The 25,323-nt window shown below is 40.7% G+C and overlaps 1 protein-coding gene and 1 long non-coding RNA gene across 2 annotated transcripts in view; both read right to left on the reverse strand.

The window, feature by feature from the left end:
• The window catches only part of PRTFDC1 (phosphoribosyl transferase domain containing 1), a 98,899-nt gene that overhangs the window by 34,911 nt on the left and 38,665 nt on the right, over nt 1-25,323 (reverse strand). The gene's annotated exons all lie outside the window — the stretch shown is intronic.
• LOC109501364 lies at nt 8,873-18,504 on the reverse strand. Its single transcript, XR_002159354.3, has 2 exons — nt 16,663-18,504; nt 8,873-9,044 (listed from the first exon to the last, which is right to left on the reverse strand). It is a non-coding gene; the product is annotated as an uncharacterized LOC109501364 (long non-coding RNA).

Here is a 25,323-nt window from a genome sequence, read left to right on the forward strand (position 1 = left end):
AACAGCCAAGAGGTAGAAACAACCCAAACATTCAACAGATGGACAGATATACAAAATGTGGTATATGCATATAATGGAATATTATTCATCCTCAAAAAGAAGGAAATTTTGTCACAGGTTACAACATGAATGAAACTTGAGGACATTATGCTAAGTGAAATAAGGCAGTCACAAAAAGACAGATACTGGTATGATTCCACTTATTTGAAACGTCTAAAGTAGTTACACTCATAGAAACAAGAAGTAGACTGCTGGCTGCCAGAGACTGGGGAGAGGGGGAAATGGGGAGTCATTCAGTTTCATAGAGTTTCAATTCTGCAAGACAAAAAGTCCTAAAGATCTCTTTCACAACAATGTGGAATACTTAACCCCACTGAACTGTGCACTTAAAAATGATTAAGATGGCAAGGGGAACAAAAGCAAAAATGAACTATTGGGACCTCATCAAGATAAAAAGCTTCTGCACAGCGAAGGAAACAATCAGCAAGACTGAAAGGCAACCAACAGAATGGGAGAAGATATTTGCAAACAACATGTCAGATAAAGGGTTAGTATCCAAAATCTACAAAGAACTTATCAAACTCAACACCCAAAAAACAAATAATCCAGTGAAGAAATGGGCAAAAGACATGAATAGACACTTCTCCAAAGAAGACATCCAGATGGCCAAGCGACACATGAAAAAATGCTCCACATCACTCATCATCAGGGAAATACAAATCAAAACCACAGTGAGATACCACCTCACCACCTGTCAGAATGGCTAATATTAACAACTCAGGCAATAACATATGTTGGTGAGGATGAGGAGAAGAGGATCTCTTTTGCACTGCTGGTGGGAGTGCAAACTGGTGCAGCCACTCAGGAAAACAGTATGGATGTTCCTCAAAAAACTAAAAATAGAACTACCCTATGACCCAGCAAATGCATTACTAGGTATTTATCCAAGAGATACAGGTATGCTGTTTCGAAGGGGCACATGCACCCCAATGTTTATAGCAGCACTATCGACAATAGCCAAAGTATGGAAAGAGCCCAAATGTCCATCAATGGATGAATGGATAAAGAATATGTGGTACATATATACAATGGAGTATTACTCAGCAATAAAAAATAATGAAATCTTGCCGTTTGCAACTATGTGGATGGAACTGGAGGGTATTATGATAAGCAAAATTAGTCAGTCAGATAAAGACAAATATCATATGACTTCACTTATATGAGGACTTTAAGATACAAAACGGATGAACATAGGGGAAGGGAAGCAAAAATAATATAAAAACAGGGAGGGGGACAAAACATAATAGACTCCTAAATATGGAGAACAAACAGAGAGTTAGTGGAGGGGTTGTGGGAGGGGGGATGGGCTAAATGGGTAAGGGGCATTAAGGAATCTACTCCTGAAATCATTGTTGCACTATATGCTAACTTACGTGGATGTAAATTAAAAAAAAATAAATGAAATAAAAATACAAAAAAAAAGTGCAAAATAAGTCAAACACATGCAAAAGTCATGTGTTTTTTATTTATTTAAATAATTTCACTTATTAAGTCCATCACAGAGTAAGATACAATCACAATGCTTGATATCTAATTAGAGATTATCAGGCACAGAAAGAGGCAGGAAAATGAAGAAAATAAAAATCAAAACTGATGAAGAAAGAACACCAATATTTGAAAACAAGGACATTAAAACAGTTCTTAGAGTTGTATTCTATGTTCTCAAAAGTTAAATAGAGACATGGAATGATACAAAATTTTAAAAAGACACAAATGGAGCTTCTAAAGATGAAAGGTGAAATATCTGAGATGAAAAATACATGTGTGTGGTGGGCAGAATTCCAAGATGGCCCCAAGACTCCCCATCCTCTGTGGCATACACATCTTTGAGTATGAAAGGGACCATGAATATGATGGGCTATCACTCCCACAATTATGTTACCATATATGGCAGAAGGAATTGTCCAGATGCAATTAAAGTCCCAAATCAGTTCATTTTAGCTAACCAAAATGGAGATGACCCAGGTAGGCCTTACAGCTCAGGAGAGTCCTTAAGAAAAAAAAAAAAAAAAGAAGAAGAAAAAGAAGCAGACACCTGCCTGCTGGCTTTAGGGAAGCGGATACACGTGTTGTGAACTGCCATGCTGTGCAGAGAGCTGAGTGGCAGGGAATGGTGGGCAGCCTCCAGGAGCTGAGAACTTCCCACAGCTGACAGCCAGGAAGAAAGTGGGGACCTCCACTCACAGCCTGGAGGAAACGAATTCTCCCAACAACCTGGAGAAGCTTGGAAGAGTATAATTCCTGAGCCGGCTTTATAAGGACGCATCCAGCTGACAATCTTGTGAGAGCCTAAGCAGTGGATCCAGCATTCTGGCACCAGACTTCCTGACCCACGAAAATGTGAGATAATGCACGTATGTCGTTTTCCTCTGTTAGCTGTGGTGATTTGTCAGATGGCAATAGAGAAGTCATGAAAGCGAACAAGATAAATGGCAGATGAGACGTTGCAGCAGAAATGATTAATGAGTTTGATGACAACAAATGAAATGCACGGACAAAAAAACAATTTTTGACAAGTGAAAAGATCATCAGTGAGCTGTGAAGCCACTTTACGATATGGCCTAATCAACATGTAAGTAGAGTTCCTGACAAGGGGAGGTGGGGAAAAATTATTAGAAGAAATAATGTCTGAAAATGTCCAAGTCTGATGAAATGTATATATCCACAGATCCAAGAAGCTTAAGGAAACCCAAGTACAGGTAACGTGAAGAAACTGATGCCAAAGCATAAAAATAACATCACTGTATTTCTAGTTAGAAACAGTTCAAGTGTGTAGATAATGGAACAACACATTTAAAGTACTGAAGAGAAACTGTCAACCTAGACTTCTGTACCCAGCAAAATTATTATTCATAAACGGGGGTGAGGGGCGCCTGAGTGGCTCAGTCAGTTAAGCGTCCGACTCAGCCCAGGTCATGATCTCACCATTCGTGAGTTCGAGCCCTGTGTTGGCCTCTGTGCTGACAGCTCAGAGCCTGGAGCCTGCTTCGGATTCTGTGTCTCCCTCTCTTTCTGCCCCTCCCTTACTTGCACTCTCGCTCTCAAAAATAAATGAACATTAAAAAAATTTTTTAAAGAAACGGGGGTGAAATAAAGATGGTTACAGACATACAGAAGCTGAAATAATTCAGCAGCAGCAGAACTACACTACAAAAACAGTTAATGGGAAAACTTCAGGCAGGAGAAAGATGATCTGAGAAGGAAACATAGATTTGCACAAAGGAATGAACATGACCAGAAATGGTCACTACATAAAAAAAATAGAAAAGATAGTTTTATATTTGGTACTAAAAGCTTGGTATTGAGATGTTTTTAAAAAATAAACTGTCAATTTTGGAATAATTGCAGATTTACAGTAAAGTTGCAAAGTTAGTAGCAAGATTTCCCATATACCCTCTACCAAGTTTCTTCTATTGTTAACATCTCAGAGGGGCGGGGTCAATCTGCCTCAACTAAGGAACCAGTATTAACACATTACATTGACTAAACTCTGAAGATTTTTTTGGATATCTGTAATGTTCTATTTCTGTCCCAAGATTCCATCGAGAATACCACATTACATTTGGTCATCATGTCTCTAGCTTACTCTGGTCTGGAACTATTTCTCAGACTTTCCTTTTTTGATGACCTTGACAGCCTTGAAAAGTGCGAGTTAGGTATTTTATAGAAGGTTCCTCGATTTAGGTTTGTGTGATAGTTTTCTCATAGTTAGACTGGGTTATGGGTGCTTGACAAGATGATCACAGTGGTGAAGTGCCATTTTCATTACATCCTACCAAGGGTACCTGCTATAAACATGACTTGTCTCTCATGATATTGACCTTGATCACCACCTGGTCTCCACCTGGTCAGTTTGCCAGTTTTCTCCACTATACAGTGCCTCTTTTTTCCCCTGCTTTCCATACTCTACTAGGTCACTAAGCACAGCCTACACTCCAGGGATGGGGAGTTGCTCTCCTTCCTCTTGGGAAAAGAGTATCTGCATAAATGACTTAGAATTCTTGGAATCCATCTTATTTGTGCAAATACGGAAGTGCATAAGGGAACTGCACTAGAAATAGTAACTGTAACTACATGAGGGCACACGAAGACTTAGTTTATTATTATTTATATCCTTTTATTATTTTTTTTGTTTTTTTTCAATATATGAAATTTATTGTCGAATTGGTTTCCATACAACACCCAGTGCTCATCCCAAAAGGTGCCCTTGTCAATACCCATCACCCACCCTCCCCTCCCTCCCACCCCCCATCAACCCTCAGTTTGTTCGTTCTCAGTTTTTAAGAGTCTCTTATGCTTATTTATATCCTTTTAAAAGATAATTCTCTTTAAACAAAAGTAACAAAAAAGAGTAATAATGTGTTGTGGCATTTATGACATATGTGTTAGTAAAATGCATGACAATAGTATAAAGTCCAGAAGAGTAAAAATGGAAATGTACTATTATAAGGTTCTTATACTATAGGTGAAATGGTATATTACAACTTCAAGGTAGACTGTGGTAAGTTAAAGATGTTTTCATAAATGCCAGAACAACCATTAAATTAAAGAAAAGAACAGAGCTATAGCTAGTAAGCAAACAAAAAAGATATAACAGAGTCACAAAAAATAATTAATTGAAAAGAAGGCAAAAACTAGGAAACAATGGGGGAGAACCTATGGGACAAACAGAAAACAAATAACAAGATGAAAAAACTGAACCATATTGATAATCACATTGAATATATATATGGGGGGGCACCTGGGTGGCTCAGTCGGTTAAGTATCCGACTTTGGCTCAGATCATGATCTCACAGTTCATGGTTTGAGCCCTGTGCAGGGCTCTGTGCTGACAGCTCAGAGCCTGGAGTCTGCTTCAGATTGTGTGTCTCCATCTCTCTCTGCCCCTCTCCTGCTCACTCTCTTTCTCTCAAAAATAAATTTAAAAATTTTTAAAAATTAAAAAAAATATATATATAGTTTCCACATCCTAGGTAAAAGGCAAACTGTATCAGATTGGCTATATGCTGCCTTCAAGATACCAGCTCTCTCTATTAAGAAACAAACAGGTTAAAGGAAAAAAAAACAGAAAAACATATAACATCAGTATTCATTAAGGAAATACAAAGTAAAACACAGTGAGATACCTCTATTCCTTTCAATGGCTAAAGTTAAAAACCATACTCAATGTTGGTGAGGACATAGGGGAACTGGAACTCTCACTTTCCTGGAGGGCATGTAAAATGGTACAGCCACTTTGGAAAACAGTTGAATAGTCTTTTAGAAAATGAAACACATGTCTACTATAAAGTCCAGCCATTCACCCCCAGGTATTTATTTACCCAAGAGAAAAGAAAGTGTATGTCCATAGAAAGACCTGTTACAGATATTCATAGCAACGGTATCTGTAATAGCCCCACACTGGAAATTACCCACATGTTCATCAACCGGTGCCAAGTAGGTGGGCTGGGCAGGGTGGGGGTGGGGGGTAGCGCTAAACACAGAAAATGGAAATGACTCACACTGGCAACTGGATGAATGAATGCCCAGGAAAGACCTCTGTGCTAAGGGTGCTATGCCCACATGTACCTGTAACAATGCTTATTGATTGGCCATTTTCAAGGAAGATTTCACATCAGGTTTAAGTACTTGAAAATGTTTTAAAAAATTCTCTTAGAACCCTGGGATTTAGCTATCAAGAGATAATAAATTCCACCTACACTCTGATTATTATAGCATCTGTCCTTCTAATGGCACACCTGTCCACCAGGAACTTGGAAGTAACACATCCTATATTATATGATGTTATGTATTTGAGAAAGAAACCTCATTTCAAATCCAAATGCAAGGAGCCTGGTGGCTCAGTCAGTTAAGTGTCCAACTCCCACTCAAGGTCATGATCTCATTGTGCATGGGTTTGAGCCCGCGTCAGGCTCTGTGCTGACAGCTCAGAGCCTGGAGCCTGCTTCGGATTCTGTGTCTCCTTCTTTCTCTGCCCCTCCCCCATTCTCACTCTGTTTCTGTCTCTCAAAAATAAATAAATGTTAAAAAAAAATTGAAAATAATCCTAATGCAACTTTCAAATATACAATACAGTATATTATTAACTACGGTCACCATGTTGTACATCGCATCATGCTAAGAGAGTAGATCTTCAAAGTTCCCATCGTAAGAAAAAAAATTTATAACTACGTGCTGCTGGTGCTAATTATTGTGGCAATTATTATTATTACATTAGTTATGGTTATTATTGTGCAATCATATAAACAAAAAAAATTTCAGATACAATTCAGGAGAGTATCCAAACTAAAAAAAAAAAAGTTTTTAAAGAGAGGCGTCCATCTTTTAATAACTAGACTGCCATATATGTTAGCAAAGTTTCTGGAAATACTGATTCTTCTCATTTTCTTATAACTAGAAGGAACTGTTTCATTAACTGACAATATTAATATTAATAGCTATTCTTCATTGTGATAGATACAGTGCTGGGCTTTACTTACTTGATGTCATTTTCTAGATGAGAAAATGGAGTCTTAATTAAATAGCTGGTCCAAACCTACTCAGTAGTCTTCACGGCCAGAATGGGAACCCAGGCCTGCCCATGGCAGTCCTCACACTTCATCATTATGTTGAACTTCAGAAAAATGATACACATTGATACTAATCACACTGGCAATGCTAGGGGCAGCAGTACTCAAAAATGAGGGCCTGAAGGTCCCCACTTATCCTATCTATTAAAAATGTGATGGGGAGGGGCGCCGGGGTGGCTCAGTCGGTTAAGCATCTGACTTCAGCTCACATCATGATCTCGTGGTCTGTGAGCTCAAGCCCCACATCAGGTTCTGTGCTGACCAGGCTCTGTGCTGACAGCTCAGAGCCTGGAGCCTGCTTCAGATTCTGTGTCTCCCTCTCTGTCCCCCACCTCCCCCCCCCTTTCTCTCTCAAATAAATAAACATTAAAAAGAAATTCTTAAAAAAGTGATGGGGCCGGGGTGCCTGGGTGGCTCAGTGGGTTAAGCGTTTGACCCTTGCTCAGGTCATGATCTCACAGTTTGTGAGTTCGAGCCCCACGTCAGGCTCTGCACTGTGTCAGTGTGGAGCCTGCTTGGAATTCTCTCTCTCTCTCTCTCTCTCTCTCTCCCTCTCTCTGTGTCCCTACTCCACTTGTGCTCTCTCTCTCTCTCTCTCAAAATAGCTAAATAAAAAACTTTTTAAAATGTGATGGGGCCAGGACAGAGGAAATGCGACACTGCTTGTCCCCTGATGATGTTACTGTGGCCCCCAAAGGAAGTATTAAAATAGGGCAGCTCTGTTGGCCCTTTGGCCGTTGGACGTGCTGCTTAAGCTGTGAGTGGGCCTCTGCCTCTGTGGACACTGACTGCTCGATCTTCACCCAGAGACTCTGGGGAGGAGGCAAGGTGGGCTCGACTCCATTGCAGCCTCGTATCGTCATGGGAGTGTAGTGGTTTCTTTTTCTACTCCACGCAGTCCAGGCTCTGTGGAGGCACAGTGGGGCCAGCCTAGGCTTGCAGATGGGGCAAAGGGGCCGACAGCCATGTTCCCGCTCTACGCCATGCAGGGCAGCTCCACTTTCAAGGTTCTATGGAAGACATCACTTAAAATGTTTCAGTGGTGAAAACACATTTGAAAACCACCAGCCTGATGGGACACGACATGGCAGAGTGGTAAAGACCGTGGCTTTGGAGCTTGACAATGCAGGTTTGAGTCCAGGTTCTATCATTTCTGGACCGTGTGCCTCACGGAGCAAATGAAACAACTTGCCGAACCTCAAATACATCCTGGCCCAGAATAAGCATCAGGGAATGGTAGTTTTTTGTTTTATTTTTTTTTTTAAGGTTCGTTTATTTATTTTGAGAGAGAGAAAGAATATGAGCAGAAGAGGGGCAGAGAGAGAGGGAGAGAGAGAATCCCAAGCAGGCTCCATGCTGTCAGCACAGAGCCCAATGTGGGGCTTGAACCCATAAACCGTGAGATTATGACCTGAACCACCACCAAGAGTTTCACGCTTAACCTACTGAGCCCCCCCAGGTGCCCCAGTAAAGTAGTTTTCAAACTCTGGGCTAGGGTGGTGCTGATAGGAGCAGTACAAGTAAGACAAAACCTTAAAACTAAGGAGGTAAAGAGTTGAGTTGGGGCTGCCCCCCACTGTATAATTGAAGTAATAGGTTAAAATAAGATTGCATTAAGGCATATTGATTTTCGCTTTTAAATCAGTCTGTGCTTTTCATAGATGTGTATAAACATATACATATATGCATATATTTTTTCATATATATAAAAATACAAAGTGATTAAAAATGAAAATCAAACGCCTTAGTGAAATCTTTTGATATATCAGGACAGATTCAACTATATTAAACATTTTTTCATATAATAATTTTTAGACCACTGGAAGCTAGGTCAACACCTATATAGAAAGATTAAATGAAAATAGTCTCCCCCTTTCTTTCTTTTTTGTTTTTAAATGTTTATTTATTTTTCAGAGAGAGAGAGAGGAGAGAGAGAGAGAGAGAGAAAGAGAGAGCACAAGGGGCAGAAAGAGAGAGAGACAGAGGATACGAAGCAGGCTCTGCACTGCCAGCAGAGAGCCAGATGTGGGGCTCGAACTCACGAACTCGGAGTTCATGACCTGAGCCAAGGTTGGACGCTGAACCAACTGAACCACCAAGGCGCCCATTCTTTCTTTCCTTTACTGCACGGACACAGTGAAAATCTCAAGCATCAGCTAACTCTCTGGCCACATCATACTCATGCCATGTATGCACATAGGGACTTTTAGTCCGGGACAACAGCAGCACAGAAGTCAATGGCGTGAGCTCTAAGGGATGCTTCCCCACATTTTTAATTGTGAAACATGGCCTGTCTTCACTTGGAGCCTCTTCCTGAGAATCCCAGAGTTCACGAAGTTCAGCTTCTGACAATGTAACGCTCGTTTTAGTCTGCTGCTAATGGAAGGGAGTGCAAATGCACCCGATTTGGAATCGCTGCAAAGGAAAGAGAAAATGTGTCATTCAGTCCGTTGTGAGGAGCACTGGGTGGTCAAACATTGCAAATGCTTTGGAAAAGGATGGCGTGAAAGAGTCCTGAAAAGTGCCTCTGTGAGATCCAAGGTCATTCCAGCTCCATAGCAAAAGAACAAACTATTGTAAGTGCATAAAAAAAAAAAAATTGAGAGCAATATGAGTCAAAAGAAAGTCCCTTAGGTCAGTTTCTCTGCCAGTTAGAGGGCCTTCCCATCCCCCTCAATCACTACATCTAAACGTCCCAAAACTCAACAAAACAAAGCAAAAGTGCTCCTGCTACCTGCTATCACCTTTTAGGATGTTTACTTGATATGTCTCTTCTCTTCCTCTTGGCATGAAGAAGGCTGTTGGTATTTTGGATCAAAATTAGGCAATGTGATGTTTTGACAAAACCCTCTGATGGCAGGAAACTCTGTTAGCATTTTGATAGAGTGAGTCAGGCAGCAACTGAGTGATAAGAGCACCACCGGCACGATGCTCTAAAATGTGATGGAGGGGTGCCTGGGTGGCTCAGTCAGTTAAGCGTTGGACTTAGGCTCAGGTCATGATCTCATGGTTTGTGAGTTCAAGCCCTGTGTTAAGTTCTGTGCTGACAGCTGAGAGCCTTGACCCTGCTTTGCTTTCTGTGTTTCCCTCTCTTTCTGTCCCTCCCCTGCTCGTGCTCTGTCTCTCTCTCTCTCGAAAAAAAAACTAAAATAAAATAAATAAACAAAATTAACATTAAAAAAATTTTTTTAATGTAATGGAAGGGTGCTTGGGTGGCTCAGTCAGTTTAGCGTCCGACTTTGGGACTTCAGTTCAGGTCATGATCCCACTGATTGTGACTTCAAGCCCCGCATTGGGCTCTGTGCTGGCAGCTCGGAGCTTAGAGCCTGCTTCAGATTCTGTCTCTGTCTCTCTGTCCCTCCCCTGCTTGTGCTCACGCGTGTGCTCTCTCTCTCTCTCAAATATAAAATAAAAACAATAAAAGAATAAAATGTGATGGAAATCCAGGGCTTCTTTATAAGAATGACCTGCTTTTCCCAAGAAGTGCAAACTAAAAAAACAAAGAGTTAGCACTTTCTGTTTGTAAAAATGAGAAACATATTAAAGAAACAGAATGATCATATCCTGAGGTGGTGACAACGTGAAAAAAAAAAAAAATACCCAGACACTTGCATAGACTGCTGTTGGAGATACACGTGAAATACAATTGTTTGTTGGGGAAATCTGGTGCTGATATATCAAAAGCTTTCAGGGAAATCTATAGAGAACAAACTGGTGATTATCAAGGGAGGTGGATGGGTAGATGGGTGAAATCGACTAAGGGGATTAAGGGCACATTCATCGCGATGAGCACTGAGGAACACATAGAATTGTTGAGTCACTATATTGTCCACTCAAAACTACTATGACACTATATGCTAACAATACTTGAATTAAAAAAAAAAACAAAGCTTTTAGGAAGATCTGGTGACAACATATCAAAAGCTTTCAAAGTACACACAGTTTTAGGAGCAAGCCTGATGAGACAATTAGACATGTGCACAACATTTTATGAATAAGGAGGTTCATCACATCATTATTTATGATGTAGAAAGACTTTAAGTATGTAAATGTCCAAGAATGAGGGATTACTTGAAAAATCTGTAAATACTGGCGGGTGGTGGAGTGCTTCCCTGCCATTAAAAGTGATACTGTAAAGTACTCTTTTTGATACGTGTCCCACTCTGGATTTTCTCAAGTGCAAGGGACAGGTACCTCATTTGAACTCATTTAAACAGAAAGGTGATTGATTCAAAGGAAGAGCTGAACAGCCAAGTTTAAGAAGGCAGGATACAGGGCAGTTTGAGGAATGGGGAGGATCTAGAACCAGGACCTCAGATGGCCTCCAAGACTCTTTCTCTTGTCTCGGCTTCCACTCCATTTCTAGCTTCCCATCCTAAAACCTCACCACCCAAGAGACAAAGATCTTTCCTTCTAAACTTGAGTGTGAAAAATTCCACAGTAGATTTAACTGATCTGGCTTGGATCACATGACTGCCTCTTGGACCAATCCTCATGGTCAAGTACACCCGAGCGGCAGCAATCGGCCTGCCTTGTGTCAGATAGCTACCCTTAGGGAACAGCTGTGATCAAGGAGGCAATTTGGACCTTCCATGAGAGTGGTGGAGTGGACAGAATAGCACAGTCAGAGCCACTAGGGCAATTGCAGGGACCTGGGGAGCCATTCTAAATTTGTCTCCCACAACTGTAGTTGATAATATTATTTGTCAGTGCTTTCCACAGTAGCTGGTCCTAGTCTTTTTGTGAGGTTAAAGAGTACCTTTGTCTTACTTTATTTCAAGGAAAGGGATTCCTTTTGACTGTGTGGTTGGAAAGGGTCCTGGGATAAAGGGCACTGGGTAGGGTGTGCACTGTCAGAACTGTGTGGATCTATCCCTAGCCACACTGTTTGGGTGGGATCGGACACATGAGCTGCCACCACTGACAAAAGACATCACATCCTGCACAAAACTTAGTGGGTAAGAACTGGTCATGGGATACAGCCATTTATCTGTTACACAGAAATCCACTACAGTATTTCTGAAACATACTGACATGTAACGAACCAGAAATGAACTCTATCATGCTATCGTTAGAGATGCTGTATTTGAACCATATACTTGAGAGAGAAAGAGAAAGGGAAACACACGTGAGCCTTTAAAAATCCAATATTTCGGGACAACTCAGTGGCTCAGTTGGTTAAGCTTCCAACTTCGGCTCAGGTCATGATGGCACAGTTCAGTCAGTTCAAGCCCCGCATCAGGCTTTGTGCTGACAGCTCAGAGCCTGGAGCCTCCTTTAGATTCTGTGTCCCCCCTCTCTCCCTCTGTCCCTTCCCTGCTCATGCTCTGTCTGTCTGTCTCTCTAAAAAAATAAGTAACACGTTAAAAAATAAGTAAAACATTAAAAAAGAATAAATAAATAAATAACCGTTATTCCAAGATAATAGAGACAAATGACTATGGCAAATGATGGTTATTTTAAACATGTTGCCATAGCAGTGAAATTCTCTAATTCTGTTTGAGAATAGCCGACAACACTGCAAGAGGTATTCTGAATTAAACAGCAATGCTGCTTTTACAGATTTTCTTTATTCTACGGACAGAGATATCTGTGGATTCTCATCTAATAGAACTGGGGGATTTAGCAAGCAAGTAAAACATGGATTGCAAGTGAACTCACAGATTTCTTTAAATGGAGAAAGTAATGAATGCGTGAAGGTTTGAAAATCAGTTGAAAGAAACTTTAGTTGTTGCTTTTTGTCCATCAAGAGGCAGAACTCCACAGCTCACCTAATTGACCGATGTAACCTAGCTTTCTTTTTGAAAATAACACCACTTATATAATTTCTCATATTGTTAAATTGAGAGAACGGAAATATTTGCCTCTTTAGACTTTCTTGCCAAATATAAATTCTTGTGAACACCTAAACCAGTATTGTGGAGATGTGAGAAACAGAACACGGCAGGGGTGTTGGTCCAGAGACCAGCTACTCTTCAAACGCTGGTAGTTCACACACCATTTCATGCCAAGGCTCAAAGAGAAGCAGGAACCAAAAAGCCAGAAAGTCTGAGGCCTTGGTTTTGTAGCTGACGTTTTATATAACCTTATGTAACCTGGTATTTTTGTAACTGAGTTTTTCCCATCAACTTCTGCAGCTCTCTAGAGAAGTTGCCCTCTTATTCTGGCCAATTAACAGAAAGGCAATACCTCAGACCCTTCCAGAATCTTAAGTGGAGATAGAGAAGAATGTGCTCATCAATTTGTGAAAGAGAAATTGGGTGAAATAAAAATGCTCTTTGGGATACATAGCTCTTTAGTCTTTTAAATATTCTCATCAAATCCAGAAATTGGATTAAAAAAAAATCAATTGTTTCTCCCACAAATCAAATCAACATATCTGTATAACATAACTTGCAAGCCCAGGGAATTTGAGTTCTAGTTGCTAAATTCTGTGCATGTTTATTTCCAGAATTAAAAACCAAACAACTAGGGTAAGTGCCATTTACAAGGGCTCCAGACAAGCATTTTATATGAATCGAATCTATGCATAAAGACTGTATTTAAGCAAGAGAAATGTTGCTTCCTGTGCATGTCTTTAGGAAAGGAAATTATTTCATGGCCACCTGTCACTCCTTGGTGTTTGAAATTAGAGCCTGAAATCTTTGGTCTGAAAGTCAAACCTCTTACCAAGTGATTATAACCTGGAAGTCACATTTTAGCATCAGCAAAGTATCTGCCTAGGATTCTAACGTGCTTTAGAATCATATGCCTCAGACACCATAACATTATTTAATAGACAACTGTATCTCAGTTCCTTTGTTTATGTGTAGTTGATCACAAGGCCGCAATTAAAATCCCTCAGTCGTTGGGCTCTTGCTTCTTGAATGGCCGAGCAGGGTAACATCAGTCAGCAAGAAAAAAGGAACCTGCAACCGTGTGAGAAAGAAACTGAGAACTTCTTTGCTGGCATCACGTCAGCAATCAGAAGGGGAAGGGAAACCGGCGGGGGTGAATGTTTGCCCACGTTGTAATCGTGAGCTAAAAAATAGAAGTTAAGACAGAAATTTGCTTTTAAAGCGAAAGGACTATCATGGCCTACCCTCTTTCATACATGCTGAAACGTGTGTTTCAAAAGGCTGAAACAGAACATTTCTAATGTCCCCATGCTGTATAACAGGCACACCCAGAGTGTCTTACTGATGTATTGAATCACGCTGCACCTGCAGTGAATTTCTCTCCCTGAGCATCTATGAATGCCCAACTCCCGCACCAGAGATGGTCTAAAGGTGTGGTGACTGGTCATGGGTATCCGTCCACAAGGGCCAAAGCCCCAGTGTCTTCTCCATGACTATCACTACAATCCTTGCTCCACCTCTCCCCAGAGTGAGTGTTAGGTAGGTGAATCTGCACCGCTGGGGTTGCTTTGGTGACGAAAACTCTGCTGCAGCAAAGTGGGCGAAAGAAGAAAGCTGAAGGCTTGCAGCAGGGGACGCATTACTCATCAAAGCTGCCCCTTTAGCTGGAAGGTAGAGGAATGTGACTGCCCAGGATTCTTTTTTTCCTGAATCTTTAAATTGCTCTTTTGCAAGACAACAATTCACATTCTAGTTAGGCATTCATCTCTACCTGGTTAGTCTGATCAGCCAACTCATAGAGCCGTGGACCTATACCAATGGCTCACTATTGCGAGGCCCCAGTTCATTTTTATCTGCTCTGTGGGCAGAGATGTCACCCTTAGCTACAGCTAGTCACTGTAAAGATTCCAGTCATTGGAATGTTAGAGATTGTACGGGATGAATTCTAGCAATTGTCCGGGTCTCTCTTTTCGCAGATGAGAGACCCGGTCTACCTGCATCCAAAACCTTGTGATTTAATAGGACATATCAGAACCGGGACTGGAATCCCATCTTCATAAATTCTGGTCTAGTGAAAACTGCCTCTCTTAAGAAAGGAGACTCTTCCTAGAAACACCGGGGAAAGTTGACCTTTACATTTTTCTTCACATTTTGAATCAAAGGAGTGACAGTGGAGCTTAAAGGGCTTTCTTCTGTCACCACACAGTGACATGTTGACAAGAGGCAGAAAAGCAAGCAAGATACAGTCTAACAAGATTACAGTTAGATTTCTTTCGTTTTCCTTGTCTAGGTGCTTCATCATAATTGTTTGTTTCTATAATCATTCATTTATTCTTTCAACAAATATCTGCTGTTCTCCTAAGACCAGAAAAGACTGAGTAGTCTATTCAGCACAAATTCCCCACTATGAAATGGAATAACATGGTATAGAGACTGTTGTGAGAAAAGATGATTGGGTCCTCTTCATAGACTAACTTGTTATTTGCTGAGCATTCCCTGCTAAGTAGAAAACTAATAAAGCAAACAGGCGGTAACGTTCTATTTGTTGTTAGCTGGTAATGATTACATGAGTGCATTCATAGTCTCCTGGTGAAAAATTCATTAAGGTGAACACTTACAATTTGAACACTTTTCTGTATGTAGTTACCCTTCAATAAAACATGTTCAAAACATGCAAACAATAGGAAGCAATTAATAGACACAATCCCGGTTCTCAAGGAGCTCATAATTTTTAATTTTTTTAATGTTTATTTATTTTTGAGAAGGACTAAGAGAGAGAGAGAGAGGAAGAAAACAAGTAGGGGAGGGGCAGAGAGAGAGGGAGACAGAATCTGAAGCAGACTCTGCACTGTCAGCTCAACGCCCAATGTGGGGCTCAAACCCACAAACTGAGATCATGACCTGAGCTGAAGTCAGACGCTCAACAGACTGAGCCACCCAGGCACCCCGAAGAGCACATATTTCAATACAGTTATCTTATGATGCAATAGTCCCCCCTTACCTGTAGTTTTGTTTTCTGCAGTCAACTGTGGTCTAGAAGCAGATGAACCTACTTCTGATCTATCAGAAGTGTAGCGTTAGGCTGTGTCACCTTATGTCACTCACCTCACTTCATTTCACCGTGCAGGCATTTTATCATCTCATATCATTATAAAAAGAAGGGTGAATATATGGGGCACCTGGGTGGCTCAGTCGGTTAAAAGTCCGACTTCAGCTCAGGTCATGGTCTCATGGTCCACGAGTTCGAGCCCCGCGTCAGGCTCTGTGCTGTCAGTTTGGAGCCTGGCGCCTGGTTCGGATTCTGTGTCTCCTTCTCTCTCTGCCCCTCCTCTGCTCACACTCTGTCTTCCTCTGTCTCTCAAAAAATGAATAAATGTTTAAAAAAATAAAAAAAAAAGAAGGGTGAATATAGTACAATGAGATTTTTTGAGAGAGACCACATTCACATAACTTTCATTACTGCACAGTATTATAATTGTTTTATTTTATTATTGTTGTTAATCTCTTACAGTGCCTAATTTATAAATGAAACTTTATCATAGGTATATAGGTATAGGAAAAAATATAATATTTATGGGTTTCAGTACTATCCATGATTTTAGGCATTCACTGGAGATCTTGGAATGCAATTCCCCATAGATAACTGAGGACTACTATATTTATAGAAAACAAAAAAAAGAAGTCCTCCTCTTTCATTTTACAAAGGAAAGTACTGGAGCCTAGGAAGGTCACATGGCTGGTTTTGGTAGAGGCAGGGGTAGGAGCTGGTTTTCCTGGTTGATATTGTCTCCACACTGTACTTCCTCTCTTCACCAGGATGACTTTCTGTTTTAAGGGCCATCTTTGAAAAGGGTCACTCAGAAAAATGTATCATTTCATTTCTTCTTTGCCTTATTCTAGTCTTCCTTAACTTTAAGCTGAAATTTTGAGTCTTTATTCTGAAATACTAAACTGTAAATTTCTGAAATTTGATACAGATACCTCCTTTCGATGAAGTTTATTTGATAGAAACAAAGAAGGTTGCCTCTGTACCCCCAAGTGGGCTGCAAACTTAAACCACTAAGATTCTCTTTCGTCGGAAATGTTTCCTTTTTGACATGTGCAAGTCTGAAATTTTTCTTACCATTTCCAAAGTTGACAAAAACCAGTATGTATCAATTAGCCACTTTTGAGGAACCAGTCACACTATTACGTACCTTCATTGAGATATCGCTTCCTAAGGACATCTGCCCAATCAACTGTGCCTCCACATCAAGAGTGAGTGGTACCGAGGGGCTCCTGCAGGGCTGTGAGGTAGGCATGGCAGTAATTGTGAGAGCAAGTCAGGGGGCATGCCAGTCAGCTGTCTGGAAGGCTTGGCGCACCTCAGACCCATGGCGCCGGTCATCTTCTGTGCCATCTCTTGGATCCTCTCTCCCTGACTTAACATTCCAGGGCCATCTCTTCTGGAAACCCTAGGGATACATCTGAACTTCTAGGGACCCCTAATTATCCCAGAAGCACCTACAGAAGACTAAACACTAGTTTACAGAGCCCACTCTTACTGGGTCCTTTACCTGTACTACTGACCCTTCCTAGCATGGGCTCCTTTTCCTCTCCCCACTTGTTACATGGATATTATCCAAGATCTTATCACCCACTTCCAACACACATTTACATTCGGTAGGCAATCTCTTCCACAGTCTCAACTTCCACTGGTATACCAATGACTCCGTTTTATTTTTACCTCTCGCTAAGGTATCTTTAAAGCACCAAACTTCATATTCCTAATAGTCTACTGGAAATTTCTACAATGGTGTTCCACGGGCCCTTCAAAGTCAGTCTGTACAGAAGTGCCTGTTGTCTTTCCTGCTGAATGATTTCTTCTTCTTGTGTCTCAGTGAGGATACATTATCCAACAGATACACAAGCCAGAAGCCAAGAGCCATAAAATTCTCTTCTCTTCATTGTATCAACCATATTCAATCACTTATCTATTAATTGAATCACTTAGAGGAATTGGTTGCTATTGATTACCTGTTTCATATTTTTTTAAGAATTAAATGAGAAAGTTCATGTAAATCACTTTCCTAGTGCCTGAGTAACAAATATTCAATGAATTATGATTATTACTCCTGTAGTATTATCACTACTATTATAGATGCTTTGATCAGCAAGATGGGTGAGTAGATGGACAGAAAGATAGATGGATACAAAAAGCGACAGAATTCAGGTATCTGACACTTTACATTCATTACTTATTCATTCAAAATATTTGTAGTATGCTGACACCAGTTCTGATGTGTGGGTTGTTTCTCCACACCAAACAATTTTCTGACACCTGCTGGGTGTCTTTCAATTCAACTTAATTCTGACACTGTCTACCTGAAGATACCATCAGATTCCACGCGTTGAGAGCTCAGTCTTATAAGACTACCCTCCATTTCAGATGCCAATTTCAAGTTTAGGTTGTTACTTGTGCTCGGACTATCTATTTATAAATCGGAGAGGTTCCTACAACCCCCTCCTTGGGTTCAATTCATTTGTCAGAGTGGCTTGTAGACCTAAGGAAACCAGTTTACTCACTAGATTACTGGTTTGTTACAAAGGATATGAATCAACAGCCAGATGAGATACACAGGGCGAGTCCCTGAATACAGGAACTTATGTCCCCGTGGAGTCTGGGGTTTAACACAGCAACACATGGACGATTTCTGGTTCACCAACCTGGAAATTCTCCAAAGCCTATCCTTTTGGGTTTTGGGGGAGGCTTCATTACATAGGCATGGTTGATTAAATCATTGGCCATCAGTGAACTGAACTCAATCTCCCATCCCTCTCCCCTCCCAGAAAGTCAGGGTGTGGGTTGGGATTGAATGAGACTGAAAGTTCCAATCCTCTCATTACATGGTGGGCTCCACTGGCAACCAGCCCCCATGCGTAGGTGTTTTCCACAAGTTACTCATTAAACAATAAAAGACATCTTTATCACTCTCATCACAGGAAATTCCAAGGGTTTTAGGAGCTCTGTGTCAGGAACTGGATGAAAACCAAATGTATATTTCTTTTTTTTTTTAATTTTTTTTTAACGTTTATTTATTTTTGAGACAGAGAGAGACAGAGTATGAACGGAGGATGGTCAGAGAAAGAGGGAGACCCAGAATCCGAAGCAGGCTCCAGGCTCTGAGCTGTCAGCACAGAGCCCGACGCGGGGCTCGAACCCATGGACCGCGAGATCATGACCTGAGCCGAAGTCGGCCGCTTAACCGACTGAGTCAGCCAGGCGCCCCTGTATATTTCTTATTATAAATCACAATGTCACAACTACTATATGCTAGAAACTCTTCTAGGCTTTGGGGACACTAGTGAGCAAAACAAGTATCTACTCTTATGGACCTTACATTTTAGTGAACAGAGACAGGGATTATGCACATACATGAATACACAAATAATGTATCATGCGGTGGTAAGTTCTACCAAAAAAATAAAGCAAGATAGGGGAACAAAGGAAGCGGGGGACACTATTTTAGATAGGGAAGTCAGAATAACACCTCTGGTGTAGTAACATTTAAGAGGCATCTGAGCAGGGAGAGAAGTGGAGGGGGGTGGCTCTGAGTGTGAGGGTACAAAGTGTATTTCAGGAAACACCAGGAGGCCCGTATGACTGGCATAGAAAGTAGAAAGAAAAAGGGTTCAATGGTGGGGGTGGTGATCTCATCTTATCCTGATAGAATTCTTCAAAGTGTTACTATATTGACCTCACAGATTAGACACTTGAGGCTCATAAATATTCAATTATTTGCCCAACGGCCTTCAAAGTACGTCCACAAAGTAAACTAAGCCTGTTCTATCTGCTGCTTTTCCTCGGTCTTTGCCTTAGTTCAGACCCTCTTCCCGTCTTGCTTGGACTACTGCTTATAGGCTCCTAACTGGCCTTCCTGTTCCCTCTCTTCCGCCTCAAATGCTCCACACCATGCTCAGAATGACTTTCTATGACATAGTTGAGTGTATCACTTCCCTGTTTAAAATCCTCCCATGATTTCCCAACTTCTAGACCAGAGGGTCAGGGTCAACTGCAGAGGTAGGACCAGGCTCGTCTCTGCTGATCTGCTTCCTCTCATGTCCCATCCACGTGGTCCTCCACCTATTCCAGATCAGGCTTCCTCTTTTCCCTGTGCACTTACAGATGCTGCTTCCTCAGCTTCTAACTCCTTAGCTCCTCTGGTCTGTCGGGAGAGCCTCACTACACATCCAGGACTCAGCTGAGGGAGCCTCCCCTACCTTCGCTCTGCTCCCATCCTTTGTATATATGCCCCATTACAGTTCTGATTACATTGTGACTGCTAGGTCCTCTCTAAAGCCAAGAGAGGCCTGGGCCACTCATCTTATGAGGTCCGAAGATACAGAATATGAAGAAATATGAAGAATTTTTAAAATGTGCATATTTGAATGCTTGCGTAACACACACATGCGCACACACACACACTGCTGGAGGCAGGTGGACTACACTGAACCTTGGAACAAATGACTCATATGATTGAATGAATGAATGAATGAATGTGTCTGACTTCCCATGTGGAACAAAGAGAATAATATCTCCCTTGGTAAATGGTCAGAATATAGACCACACAGAAGGCACACAAAAGGCTGTCTTTAATTTTTTTTTTTTTATATCCTTGGCATTTCTGCTAAGAGGCCAGTGAACTGGAACATTTTTATTTATCAGGGAAATGAAAGTGGGATTGCTACAAGACCTCATTTCATGGGAGCAACTGTGGCCCCAAGGCCCTCACATAAGAGGTTTTCCTCGGCTGCTCTTGACAGCTGTCTTGAGGGCTTCTAGCTGCCTGCTCCCATCTGAGAACCACAGGCTCTGGTTCTGAAAGGCGTGGGGTCAAAGGAATAGGGAAATCGACATGTCAGGAAATCTTGGGAGGCCTTCTGGTTTCGTTGCTGGCTTATTTTTTCTTAAATGGATTTTTCTGGAATATAGGCATACAGTTATGTTATAATTATATCCATTGAGGACATAAAGCAGCTTGTGTCTTACTTTCCTGAATAAAAAGTCACATGAACGCATTACAGAAAAATGAGATAGTGTAGATAAGTATAAAAATGGAAAATTACCCGGGAAATGGAGACTGAGAGATAGTGAGTTGTCTGAGTTAGACTTTCCACAGGATAAAAGTATCTGACTTAAATCACTTCAAGGCAAATTCTTTGGGGGGAAAAATAATTTCTATGAAAATAGCAACATAATCATTTTGGGTAGTTACTACATTTCACTTGGGTTCTGAAATTCCTGCGAAGTCTTCACCAACACCACTGAGGAAGTTCTACTTTTTCAAATATAATGTCTAACAAAAAAAAAAAATGGAACGATTGTTTTCTTTCTTTTTCTTTCTGTCCTCTTTCATTTTAAAACTACATGCAAATGCATTTCAAAGTGAAGTATTCTAACCCAGTATAAATAGAGGACATGGAATAAAAGCCTATTTCATTCTGGAGTCAGGCAACAAAATGTCATAACCTTTGCCCTAAGAGTTTGATTTTCAGTAAAATTTCTTTATAGAGTTTTCTAGCAACCAAGTGTTTCGAACGCTGAATGTGGGAAAATTTTACTTGAGGGCAGCACTGCTTTCTAGGATTTGGTCCAAGACATTTAAAGTGAACGTTGAATAGGGCCTTTTAGAATAGTTTCACTGACTCTTGCTTGAGCTGCAACAAAGTCCCCAGAGGCTCACGGCTACATCACATGCTTGTATCACAACCAATGTGGTACAGAAGACCCTCAATACATTTTTGTTGAATTGCACTTAATTGGGCACGCCTTCTATCTTTCATCAAAGAAAGAACTGGAAGACCACCCTATTCTATTTCAAGGCGGTATTTCTAATCCCTAAACAATGTTTCTTTACACATTTTGATGTTTTTCACAATCTCATGCAGGAAGAAATATACCACCAAGTAACAAAGTGTCCCATTCTCTCCCCTCCCCACCCGAGGACCACAGGCAGAGCCAGGGCTTGAGGGAGCTAGAAAGGGCTTGAATGCTGGACTTTTTCATGTGCTACTGTCCTTCTCACTGGACCTAGACCTATTTCCACTCTGGCCCTGGTAACTCAGGTGGGGTTTGGGGGCAGGAGTTGAACATTTGGAGTTAACCCCTCTTCTAAATAGCCCCTTTGGTTCTAGCTCCTGGGGGGGGGGGGAACCAGAATATCTCTGGCTGGGGTGAGTATATGCAGGAAAGGGAGCAGGCATTTTAAACATACACTCCCATACTGGGATGATCAGCCTTAAACAAGGCATGTAACCTTCTTGAGCCTCAGTCACCTCCTATGTTAAGTAGAGATAAGGAAGGTCTACCACAAAGATTAGAGAAAGACATGGCAGGACTTTTAGTAAGTAGCTAGGATGCAAGTTCCCTTTTTATTATATAAAAGTATCCATTACCCATTATCTCACTGTTCAGCATTCATTTGTTGGAACATCTGTTTCCCTTAGGAGGCTGTGGGTCCATTTAAGGACAGGGATTGTGTCTGATTATGGAATGCTTTCCCAAATTTGCAGGATCTAGCAGAATCACTGATGCAGACTTCCAGCAAATCACTTGAATGGCTGGATATTAAAATATTGCATGTATTTCTTCTTAATTTTTATAGCTTTGTATAAGGAAAAAATGTCCTTTTCTTCCAAAAGTGAAAGACTAATATGCTGCACCTGGCATTGCATTTAGATTTTGAATGTTCTGGTTCCATATTTTACCCTCTGCATTGAAAAATGCCACTGTGTTTCATCTCGCCTCCTTTTGAAAGTCTGTCAAGCATTTAGCACCTCAGTGAAATTAGGTGAAGGGCTAACTTAAACAGCACAGGGGGCCTATCCCCAGACCTTACCGACATGACTGGGTTCCTATGCAGATATATTCTAAGAAGATGCATACATTTGGCCCATATGCTGAATAATGGTGGAGGCTGGGGATTCAGTACGTTAAGGTCAATGATTACCCTGACAACTCACATCTATTTTAAGAACTAGAGCTGGAAGTTAGCTTTGGTTGACGGAAGAGCGTAAAGCCAGAAAACTTGAGATTTAATTCTAGTTTTACCAATTACAAGCTGAGCGCCCACGAGTAAGGCATCTAGCAACTCATAGATTTTTACCTCATTCTGGGCACAGTGAGGATAATTACACCTATTTCAAAAGGCTATGGAAGATTAAGATAACGTATGTGAAAATGCAGCATGTGATCGCATTGAATACAGTAATCAATGTCAGTTGAGTGTGAATCAGCTAAGAACCAAGAATTTCTGCTTGTCCATATGAGAGCAAGCACTTCCCCCTCTCAGGAATATGTAATTACAGATCCAACCAGCTTTAATAAAATCTAGTATTCAAAAATACCAGACTACAAAAGTAATTCAAGCCCACTTACTTTACGACAAAAGGATACTTTACAAAATAAATCACCACCGGATTCCAATAAATTAAAACTAAACTTGAGGCAATTAAAATTCCATACAATTTATAAAAATAGTTATTATACCTGACTTTTCAGATTGAAAAAAAATCACTAAATCAGGAACTATGGCCTCCAACTTACAGCTGAGGAGACAGATGGCTAGAGAGGTAGGTAGATTTTTCAAGACTGCTTACACACGGCACACCTGTGCATTTATTGATCGAGTTCCAATTAACATGTGCTAACCTCAAAAGGAAAACCAGTAATATTTAGCACTACTTTAAAAATTCAGCTCTTTTGAGGTTTAATTTGCATATGCCAAATTTGAGCATATAATTCAATGAGTTTTGACAAATGAGACAGTAACGTCTCCATCAATACAATCATGATGTAGAATATGTTTATCACCCCAAAAAGCTCCGCTGGGCCCCTTTAAATTGTTTCCCTGGCCTCTATCTGCAGGCTCTGGCAAACAGTGCTCTGCTTTGTGCTCTGATAGTTTTTTTTTTTTTTTTCCTAGAATTTCATTTACATTTAGCTTTCCGAGTCTGGATTTTCACTTAGCATAAGGCATGTGAAATTCGTCCATGTTGTTGCATGTTATCATTCCTTTCATGGAGTCCAGTCCTTTTTATTGTTGAGCAGAATCTTACTCGTGAATTCACCCCAGTTTGATTATCCCTTCTCCAGTTCAAAAGGTACAGCTGGGTTTTTGGCTTTGAGGAGGGTCAATGTCCCTAAGCTCTACCTTGTCCAGTGGTCAATCATATTTAACTTTATAAGAAACTGCCAAAGAACTTTTCACACTGGCTGTACCATTTTACGTGCCCACCAGCAGTGTCTAAAGGGTCCAATTTCTCAACATTTTCTCCAACACTTGTTACTATCTGGCTGTTTGATTATAGGCATCCTAGTAGGTGCAAAGTAGGATCTCATTGTGGTTTTGATTTGTGTTTCCCTGATGGCTCAAGATGTTGGGAATCTTCTTCTGTTCTCATTTGCCTTTCATGTATCTCTTTGGTGCACTGCCTATTGAAATCTTTTGCCTACTTGTAAAAATTGGGTTATGTGCCCTCTTATTAATGACTTACAAGAACTCTTTATATGGCTAGATACAAGACCTTTATCAGATATGTTTTGCAAATATTTTCTTCTAAATGGTGCCCCAGTCCGAAACTTTAGAGTATATCCTGACATCCCTTATTCCCACTTGCTTGCTAATCCAATCCCCCTGGCTGTACCTTAAAATGTATCCAGAATCTGACCTTTCTCACCACCTCCGTTGTTGCCGCGTGGCTCCATCTCCTCTCACCTGGATTACAGCCAGGACCTCCTAACAGTGACCTCTTAACGGGTCCCCCTTGCCGCTTCATTCTATTCTAAACAGCATCCTGAGTGATCCTTTTAAACCATACATCACAACATATTACCTTTCCATTCAACACCTACCGAAGGCTCCTTTCTACTAAGTCAAAAATTACAGATGGTTATTAAAACGGAGAAAACGTCATTTCGCTTTTTGAAACTAGCTTTGACAATGCAGTACAATAAAATCTTTTCACTGAATCAAATATAAAGAATTTCAAGTATGGCAACTAGTTCTAATACCATCGGTCACTGAAATTTCAACCACTTTTTGGAGAAAACACTAACTTTTCTAGGGCTGCCCAGCTTCCAAGGCAGAGTCACCTAGTAGAGTAACTTTATGCTGAAAAAGAGATAACCCTGTCATTGGTTTCCTCCCGTTGGTTCAAAATTAGGTTAGTTAAAAGAGTATGCAGTCAGGGAATGTCAAGAAATCTTATTGTTCCTTTTAGCTTGACACTTTAAGTAACTTCATGTGTATATGTTAGATGCATGAGATGATTAATTATGCAGTTTTTAATTATAATAAAGTTGTCCGTTGGCTACTATCATTGACATGATTGTTCCGTGACTCCAGATACTTTAACCTATGTCAGGCCGGAACTGACCATTCTTTATGCCCAGAAATTTGTTAATAAAATTCTACTACGATCTTCACAACAAAGAGACATCAGAGTCAAATTAGTCTTATTTTACCTAATCTGGGTGTTTAGGAATTGGCATTTCTGCCAGAAATGTCCCTTTCAAGTTAGCCTAAGTGGTTTTCAACGCCCCTATTAGAATGTATTTTCATTCAGATTATAGTCAGAGGCTAAGAAGTGCAAGGGCAACTCAGGCAATGATTTGAAAGCAATTTTTAGAATCCATTTACCTCTAACACAGGGACTAGAACCATATAAGTGAAGGTCAGGAAGTACACAAAGCAGCTATACATTCAAGATGCACAAGCAAATCTTTCTTTGAGTCACATGTGAAGAAATAGAATTTTCATGGTTATTTTTAAATAGGGTTAGGATTTTTAAGTTTGGGAACCAATGAAGTTTTAGTT

Source organism: Felis catus, chromosome B4 (genome assembly GCF_018350175.1).
Source record: "Felis catus isolate Fca126 chromosome B4, F.catus_Fca126_mat1.0, whole genome shotgun sequence".
Taxonomy (NCBI): Eukaryota; Metazoa; Chordata; class Mammalia; order Carnivora; family Felidae; genus Felis; species Felis catus.